Source organism: Oncorhynchus masou, chromosome 22, assembly GCF_036934945.1.
Source record: "Oncorhynchus masou masou isolate Uvic2021 chromosome 22, UVic_Omas_1.1, whole genome shotgun sequence".
Lineage (NCBI taxonomy): Eukaryota > Metazoa > Chordata > Actinopteri > Salmoniformes > Salmonidae > Oncorhynchus > Oncorhynchus masou.
In genome coordinates this window covers 39,062,942-39,073,038 of record NC_088233.1, presented here as the reverse complement: position 1 = coordinate 39,073,038, position 10,097 = coordinate 39,062,942, and positions in this window count along the sequence as shown.

Here is a 10,097-nt window from a genome sequence, read left to right as displayed (position 1 = left end):
GTGGCCCTCTTGAAGCATGTGGGAACAGCAGACTGGTATAGGGATTGATTGGATATGTCCGTAAACACACGAGCCAGCTGGTCTGCGCATGCTCTGAGGGCGCGGCTGGCGATGCCGTCTGGGCCTGCAGCCTTGCGAGGGTTAACATGTTTAAATGTTTTACTCACCTCGGCTGCAGTGAAGGAGAGACCGCATGTTTCCGTTGCAGGCCGTGTCAGTGGCACTGTATTGTCCTCAAAGCGGGAAAAAAAGTTATTTAGTCTGCCTGAGAGCAAGACATCCTGGGCCGTGACTGGGCTGGATTTCTTCCTGTAGTCCGTGATTGACTGTAGACCCTGCCACATGCCTCTTGTGTCTAAGCCGTTGAATTGAGATTCTACTTTGTCTCTGTACAGACGCTTAGCTTGTTTGATAGCCTTACGGAGGGAATAGCTGCACTGTTTGTATTCAGTCATGTTACCAGACACCTTGCCCTGATTAAAAGCAGTGGTTCGCACTTTCAGTTTCACGCGAATGCTGCCATAAATCCACGGTTTCTGGTTAGGGAATGTTTTAATCGTTGCTATGGGAACAACATCTTCAACGCACGTTCTAATGAACTCGCACACCGAATCAGCGTATTCGTCAATGTTGTTATCTGACGCAATACGAAACATGTCCCAGTCCAAGTGATGGAAGCAGTCTTGGAGTGTGGAGTCAGCTTGGTCGGACCAGCGTTGGACAGACCTCAGCGTGGGAGCTTCTTGTTTTAGTTTTTGTCTGTAGGAAGGTATCAGCAAAATGGAGTCGTGGTCAGCATTTCCGAAAGGGGGGCGAGGCAGGGCCTTATATGCTTCGCGGAAGTTAGAGTAACAGTGATCCAAGGTTTTTCCACCCCTGGTTGCGCAATCGATATGCTGATAAAATTTAGGGAGTCTTGTTTTCAGATTAGCCTTGTTAAAATCCCCAGCAACAATGAATCAAGCCTCCGGATAAATGGTTTCCAGTTTGCAAAGAGTTAAATAAAGTTCGTTCAGAGCCATCGATGTGTCTGCTTGGGGGGGGATATATACGGCTGTGATTATAATTGAAGAGAATTCTCTTGGTAGGTAATGCGGTCTATATTTGATTGTGAGGAATTCTAAATCAGGTGAACAGAAGGATTTGAGTTCCTGTATGTTTCTTTCATCGCACCTTGCCTCGTTAGCCATAAGGCATACGCCCCCACCCCTCTTCTTACCAGAAAGGTGTTTGTTTCTGTCGGCGCGATGCGTGGAGAAACCCGTTGGCTGCACCGCTTCGGATAGCGTCTCTCCAGTGAGCCATGTTTCCGTGAAGCACAGAACGTTACAGTCTCTGATGTCCCTCTGGAATGCTACCCTTGCTCGGATTTCATCAACCTTGTTGTCAAGAGACTGGACATTGGCAAGAAGAATGCTAGGAAGTGGGGCACGATGTGCCCGTCTCCGTAGTCTGACCAGAAGACCGCCTCGTTTCCCTCTTTTTCGGAGTCGTTTTTTGGGTCGCTGCATGCGATCCATTCCGTTGTCCTGTTTGTAAGGCAGAACACAGGATCCAACATATTCTTGGTCGTACTGATGGTGAGTTGACGCTGATCTTATATACAGTAGTTCTTCTCGGCTGTATGTAATGAAACCTAAGATGACCTGGGGTACTAATGTAAGAAATAACACGTAAAAAAACAAAAAACTGCATAGTTTCCTAGGAACGCGAAGCGAGGCGGCCATCTCTGTCGGCGCCGGAAGTAAACTGAAGTATGCCACAAACTCATCACATTTAGATGTGGAGGAAAGTTCACTTCAGAGGTAAGATAGTGTTTCTTAATAATGCATTCAGTATTACACTGTGCTATGGGCAACAAGCTAGTAAAAAATACACAGTGGTGATCAGATAAAGCAACATCAACAATAGAGGATATGTCAGTAGAAAGACCCTTAGTAATATCCTGGTCCAGAGAAAGGCCGGGTGGGCCCAGTAGCATGTTGGATAAAGTCCATGGAGCTCAAAAAATGCATACTGTAAATTCAATGGCTTTGGAGTCAGTCTATTTGTCAACATGAATATTAAAATCGTCCAACATAATGATTTTATCATAGTTCTCAAGAAACAGTAGTTCAGATAAATCAGTAAAGAAAGTGGGGCAGTGCTTTGTTGGCCTATACAGGGTTATGGCCAGCACTGGTGTCTCACATTTAAACAGTATAGCATGATGCTCAAAATATCCAGACGCCAAAACAAAATGTCCTTACAGCTGAGAGCATGAGTAAAAATACAGGATGTCCCCCCACCCTTTTCTCCTTTTCTGATAGAGTATTAAAAGATGTAGTCCGGGGCGGGGGGGGGGGGGGGGCTTCAATAAGAGCAGCACTACAGTCTGATGACAGCCATGTTTCAGTGAGATACATGCAATCAATTTTGCGCTCAGTAATGAGGTCAATCAAGAGAAGTGTTTTCCTTGTGATTGTGTGGGTCGACCATTTCAGTTTGTCTGTGATGTGTACGCCCAGGAACTTAACTTTCCACCTTCTCCACTGCTGACCCTTTGATGTGGATAGGGGGTGCTCCCTCTGCTGTTTCCTGAAGTCCACGATCATCTCCTTTGTTTTGTTGACGTTGAGTGAGAGGATGTTTTCCTGACCCCACACTCCAAGTGCCCTCACCTCCTCCCTGTAGGCTGTCTCGTTGTTGTTGGTGATCAAGCCCACTACTGTTGTGTCGTCTGCAAACTTGATGATTGAGTTGGAGGTGTGCATGGCTACGCAGTTGTGGGTGAACAGTGAGTACAGGAGAGGGCTGAGCACACACCTTTGTGGGGCCCCAGTGTTGAAGGTCAGTGAAGTGGAGTTGTTGTTTCCTACCGTCACCACCTGGGGGCGGCCCATCAGAAAGTCCAGGACCCAGTTGCACAGGGAGGTGTTGAGACCCAGGGCCTCCAGTTTGATGAGCCTGAAGGGTACTATGGTGTTGAATGCTGAGCTGTAGTCAATGAACAGCATTCTTACATAGCTATTATTTTTGCCCAGATGGTTCGTTCTGCCCCTGAACAGGCAGTCCACTGTTCCTAGGCCGTCACTGAAAATAAGAATTTGTTCTTAACTGACTTGCCTAGTTAAATAAAGGTAAAAAATATATATTTAAAAAAATAGGGCAGTGTGATGGCGATTGCGTCACCTGCGGACCTGTTGGGGCGGTATGCAAACTGAAGTGGGTCTAGGGTGGCCGGTAAGGTGGCAGAGATATGATCCTTGACTAGCCTCTCAAAGCACTTCATGATGACAGAATTGATTGCTATGGGGCGGTAGTCATTTAGTTGTTATCGTTGCCTTCTTGGGTACATGAACAATGGTATCCATCTTGAAGCATCTGGGGACAACAGACTGGGATAGGGAGCAATTAAATATGTCAGTAAACACACCAGCCAGCTGGTCTGCGCATGCTCTGAGGACGTAGCTAGGGATGCCGTCTGGGCCAGCAGCCTTGTGAGGGTTAATATTTTTAAATGTTATACTCATGTCGGCCACTGAGAAGGAGAGTGGGGGACCGCAGACATTGTTAGCGAGACGCGACGGTGGCACTGTATTATTCTCAAAGCGGGCAAAGAAGGTGTTTAGTTTGTCTGGAAGTGTGATGTTGGCATCTGTGATGTGGCTGTTTTTGTGATTTCCTGTAGACCCTGCCGCATACGTTTCGTGTCTGAGCCGTTGAATTTCGACTCCACCTTGTCCCTGTACTGGCATTTCGCATGTTTAATTGCCTTGCGGAGGGAATAACTACAGTGTTTATATTCAGCCATATCACCAGACCTCTTTCCATGGTGAAATGTGGTGGATCACGCTTTCAGTTTTGGGGCGAATGCTGCCATCCATCCACGGTTTCTGGTTAGGGTAGGTTTTAATAGTCACAGTGGTTACGACATCTCCAATACACTTATTTATAAATGCACTCACCGAGTCAGCGTATAGATCAATGTCGTTCTCTGGGGCTGACTGGAACATATTCCAGTCCACGTGATCAAAACAATCTTGGAGTGTGGCTTCTGATTGGTCAGTCCAGCGTTGAATGGTTCTCGTCACTGGTACATCCTGTTTGAGTTTCTGCCTATAAGCCGGGACGAGCAAGATGGCGTCACGGTTGGATTTGCCGAAGGGAGGGCAGGGAGGGCTTTGTATGCATCGCAGAAGTTAGAGTAGCAGTGGTCAAGAGTATTAGCCCTACGTGTCGTGCAATCAATATGCTGATAAAATGTAGGTAAAATTGATCTCAAATTTGCTTTGTTAAAATCCCTGGCTACAATAAATGTAGCCTCCGGGTATATAGTTTCCAGTTGACATAGAATCGAGTGTTCTTTGAGCGCCGTCTTTGTGTTCGCTTGTGGGGGGTTGTACACAGCTGTGACTATAACTGAAGAGAATTCTCTTGGTAGGTAGAATGGTCGGCATTTGATTGTAAGGAATTCTAGGTCGGTGGAGCAGAAGGACTTTAGTTGCTGTGTGTTGTTGTTATCGCACCATGTGTTGTTAATCATAAAGCATACAGCCCCCCGCCCTTCCTCTTCCCAGAGAGGTGTTTATCTCTGTCGGCGTGATGCATGGAGAAGCCCAGTGGCTGGACCAATTCCGACAACATATCCCGAGAGAGCCATGTTTCTGTGAAAAGAGAATGTTACAGTAGGCGGAGATAATGGAACATAAATTAGGTTACTCACAATAACCATAGTGCCATTTCTATAGGAGTTGATATGTTTTCCAAGTCCTCTGTTGCTTATTCTGACAGGGAGAACTGGAGTACTACCAGACCCTGTCTGTCAGTCTCTAAAACAGTTTGCGATGTTGCTGGAAATAATCCTGGAACCACTGTGGTTAGGGTGAATCCCGTCTCTTTTAAAAAGTGCTGGTTGCTCCTACATCAAATCAGTGTCACAAAAAAATACATTTCTGTCATTGCAAAGTTTCTTCAGGTACTCGTTCAGGTCAAACATTCTGAACCCCTTTGTCAGCACGGGAGGGGTCTAGAGATAATTATCATATTCCTTGTGCTAGCAAGTGTGTCTAAAAAAGGTTTGTAGTCCTCCCTCAGTTTGTCAGATCGCAAAAAAGGAAGGTTGTTAAAACCTGTGTGTTTGATGATGGTGTCAATATTGGAGTAGTTGGCCAGAACCGTGGGCAGGAGGGGGTTGATGACAGGGACACGGGCTACTGGGTAACAGAGATCCAGAGATCTTAGGCAGGCCAAAATCTGTCATCATCGAGCTGCGCACAATGATGGTGTTCGTGATGGAATTTGGTAGGGGTGGTATACAGAAGATAGCTTTATTTGATAAAAGACCAAGTTCATATTAGGGCAAGAACAGCGTAAAAACAAGCAAAGAGAAACAGTCCGTCATTACTTCAAGACTTGAAGATTAGTCAATCTGGAAAATTTCAAGAACTTTTCAAGTTTCTTCAAGTGCAGTCGCAAAAACCATCAAGCACTATGATGAAACTGGCTCTCATGAGGACCGCCACAGGAAAGGAAGACCCAGAGTTACCTCTGCTGCAGAGGATAAGTTCATTAGTGTTACCAGCTTCCATTCCATCAAAAATGAATGCTTCATAGAGTTCAAGTAACAGACACATCTCAACATCAACTGTTCAGAGGAGACTGCGTGAATCAGGCCTTCATGGTCGAAATGCTGCAAAGAAACCACTACTAAAGCATTCCAGGTGAAGTTGGTTGAGAGAATGCCAAGAGTGTGAAAAGCTGTCATCAAGGCAAAGGATGGCTACATTGCAGAATCTCAAATATAAAATATATTTTGATTTGTTTCACACTTTTTTTGGTTACTACATGATTCCACATGTGTTATTTCATAGTTTGTCTTTACTATTACAATGTAGAAAATAGTAAAAATAAAGATAAACCCTTGAATGAATAAGTGTGTCCAAACTTTTGACTGGTACTCTATGTATCCGAAAATAAATGCCTGTATATTTCTGATCACTTGTCATGTTTTTGAGCCAGCCCATTTTTGTCTTCCAAACCTACTATAATTTTTTATAGTCATGTTGATGTACTATACTGAACTGTAGATCATTCTGTTATTCTTTGCCTTAGTAATTGCGCTAATCAAGGATTGATGTCAAACAGCATACATATGCTCTAGGATCTGCCGAACAGAGGACCTTCCAGCTGTCATAAACAACAGAGCGCTATGGCATGTCGTCTGGCATATTGCCCCATCATAAGCAAGTTAGCAAGCTAGTAGTGGAAATAATTGAAGATAATCCATCATGAGACCACGTACAGATGGTGCTTGTCACTATCACTAACTAAATTGTTGCATCTATTTTTGATCATTTTCACAAACCTTGTTGAGAACTATTCTTTTAATAGCTTAATTTACAACCAATGTAATATAAAATATGTATCTCTTTAGTCATTAAATATGTATAAATGTGTGCTGTATGTATTCAGTAGAGTGGCGGTTGTGGTTTGTGAGTCAGAGCTCTGTGAGACAGTGAACAGAGCTCCACACCCTAAAGGTAGGGAGAAGTTTCACTGCATTGCTGTCCTGCAACTCCGATTCAACCATCTGCAAGGACAGCTCCGTAGTGGGTAAAGGCATCCGCATGCTTCCAAGCCAAAACAGTTTGGTAGAGTTCGTGCATATATATTGTTATGATAACATTGTGACGTTTCTGTTCGTTTTGGACTTCCGCAAGGGTTTTTCAGGCACACAACAGTTTTTCTGGAGGTAACCCGAAGTTCAGAGCCGAAGTCTACGCCCCTTCATAGGTGATTGGTCAACAGTAGGGATTCTTCAATAAAGTCTTTGTTGTCATTCAACGAGAGACGGCTCGTTTTCATGCACATTTATTTATTTTTTAAACACTGCACCAAACATCTTAGTTAGATACAAAACTGCGTAACTAAAATCTCTATGACAAAACATTAAAATTAATTATAGATTTTGTGAGTTGTCTTAGATCATTTTGGAATATTTTGAGGAAGTGTGTACTGGCTACGGCGTCTCAAAATGGACAACCAGTACTATTGCCGCTTTTTCTCATTTTTCAAGCAAAGGTCTTTAAAGGAGTATGCGAGAACACTTGTTCAGTTCAGCTAGCCGAGTTCAACTAAGCGCCAGCCAAACTGAAGCATGCTGACACATTAAGTGCTTGTATGTTTAGGTCTGTGTTCAGAAATATTTAACTTTCATACATTCACAAGTGCAATACACCAAATTAAAGCTTAACTTCTTGTTAATCTACCCATCTTGTCCGATTTCAAAAAGGCTTTACAGCGAAAGCTGAGTCACAAAAAGCAGAAATAGAGAAAATTAATCACTAACCTTTGATCTTTATCAGATGTCACTCATAGGACTTCATGTTACACAATACATGTATGTTTTGTTCGATAAAATTCATATTTATATTCAAAAATCTCAGTTTTCAATGGCTCGTTATGTTCAGTAATGTTGTGCCTCAAAAATATCCGGCGAATTTGCAGAGAGCCACATCAATTTACAGAAATACTCATCATAAACTTTGATAAAAGATACAAGTATTATGCACAGAATTATAGATATACTTCTCCTTAATGCAACTGCTGTGTCAGATTTCAAAAGAACTTTACGGAAAAAGCAAAACATACAATAATCTGAGTACGGCGCTCAAACACAAAAACAAGCCATACAGATACCTGCCATGTTGTGGAGTCAGTAAAAGTCAGAAATAGCGTTATAAATATTCACTTACAGTGCCTTGCGAAAGTATTCGGCCCCCTTGAACTTTGCGACCTTTTGCCACATTTCAGGCTTCAAACAAAGATATAAAACTGTATTTTTTTGTGAAGAATCAACAACAAGTGGGACACAATCATGAAGTGGAACGACATTTATTGGATATTTCAAACTTTTTTAACAAATCAAAAACTGAAAAATTGGGCGTGCAAAATTATTCAGCCCCTTTACTTTCAGTGCAGCAAATTCTCTCCAGAAGGTCAGTGAGGATCTCTGAATGATCCAATGTTGACCTAAATGACTAGTTGAAATAACCTCTCGGCTGCTGGCACCCCCGCTTCAGCCTCTTATTCAGGAAATAGGGGAGGGCGAACCCGAACTGACACTCAAACGGCGACAGTCCAGTGGACGAGGTCGGCAGTGTGTTGTGAGCATACTCTTCCCAGATGAGGAAATTGCTCCAGTTGCTGGCCTGAGTGGAGCCGAAACAGCGGAGGAACTTCTCCAGCTCCTGGTTAGCCAGTTACGTTTGCCCATTCGACTGTGGGTGGAGCACTGAGGAGAGACCCACTGACGCTCCCAACAGGGAGCAGAAGGCTTTTCAATACCGTGCGACAGAAACAATGTCCTGGCGAAGTCCATGTAGTCGAAAGACAAGGGTAATCATGAGATCAGCGGTCTGTTTCGCTGAGGGAAACTTGGGTAAGGTGATGAAATGGGCTGCCTTGGAAAACCGATCGACGACCACCAGGATAGTGGTAAGCCCTTGGAATGGGGGTTACCCTGTGATAAAGTCTATGGACAGGTGGGACCAGTGCCATCTGGGGATAGGCAGAGGTTGGAGCAACCCAGCCGGTCTCTGTTGTGAGGACTTACTTTGGGCACAGGGGAAGCAGGCTGTAACGAAGGATCTCACATCCTCAATCATGTTGGCCACCAGAATTTCCGCCTCAGGAACTCCAGTGTCCAATTAACCCCTGGATGCCCAGTTAATTTGGAGTGTCCCCATTGTAGTACTCAGGAACGGGCTGATCGCGGGACATGAAGTCTGTTAGTGGGACCCCCACCGGTGTCAGGTTCTCAGATCTGGGCTTGTTGGGCCTAGGTCTCAATACTCCATATCAAGGGGGCCACAATGTGGAAGCTGGGGATGATGGGCTCAGAGTCCCCCTCCTCGTTAGAGACACTGTATTGGCGGAACAGGAACAGGGATTCTTGGATCCCGGGCAATAGGCTAGTGTGAAGTTGAACCTGTTAAAGAACAGAGCCCACCTAGCCTGGTGAGTGTTCAACCTCTTGGCTTCTTACATTTACATTTACATTTAAGTCATTTAGCAGACGCTCTTATCCAGAGCGACTTACAAATTGGTGAATTCACCTTCTGACATCCAGTGGAACAGCCACTTTACAATAGTGCATCTAAATCATTAAGGGGGGGGGTGAGAAGGATTACTTAACCTATCCTAGGTATTCCTTGAAGAGGTGGGGTTTCAGGTGTCTCCGGAAGGTGGTGATTGACTCCGCTGTCCTGGCGTCGTGAGGGAGTTTGTTCCACCATTGGGGGGCCAGAGCAGCGAACAGTTTTGACTGGGCTGAGCGGGAACTGTACTTCCTCAGTGGTAGGGAGGCGAGCAGGCCAGAGGTGGATGAACGCAGTGCCCTTGCTTGGGTGTAGGGCCTGATCAGAGCCTGGAGGTACTGCGGTGCCGTTCCCCTCACAGCTCCGTAGGCAAGCACCATGGTCTTGTAGCGGATGCGAGCTTCAACTGGAAGCCAGTGGAGAGAGCGGAGGAGCGGGGTGACGAATGGCAACCAAGTTCTTATGGTCTGTCCAGATCACGAAAGGATGAGGTGCCCCCTCCAACCAGTCTCCATCCCTCAAGGGCCCACGTAACTGCCAAGAGCTCCCGGTTGCCTACATCGTAGTTGCATTCCACTGGCGAGAACCGCTTGGAGAGAGTTTCTTGTCGCACCCTCGTTCCGCTGTGAAAGGACCACCCCTGCTCCGGTGTCCGAGGCGTCCACCAAGGGACGGGTAGAATCAGAATGGAAGAGGATGAGTCCTGGAGGTGAAACGTCCCTTGAGCTCCCCAAATGCTCTGTCAGGCTCAGAGGTCCAGCAAAAACAGTTCTGGGACATGCGGGTTAGGGCCGTGAGAGGTGCTGCCACAGCACCAAAGTTGCGTATAAAACGCCTGTAAAAATTGCCAGACGGCTGCGACGGGGAAACTCATGGGGTGGCGCACAATTGGTCCAGCATCGTCCTGGTTAGGGGAAGGTTTGGCAGGCAGGGATGTCCTTGTCCCATCGCACTCTAGCGACTCCTTTGGCGCATGCACGCTGACACGGTCACCAGGTGTATGGTGTTTCCTCCGAC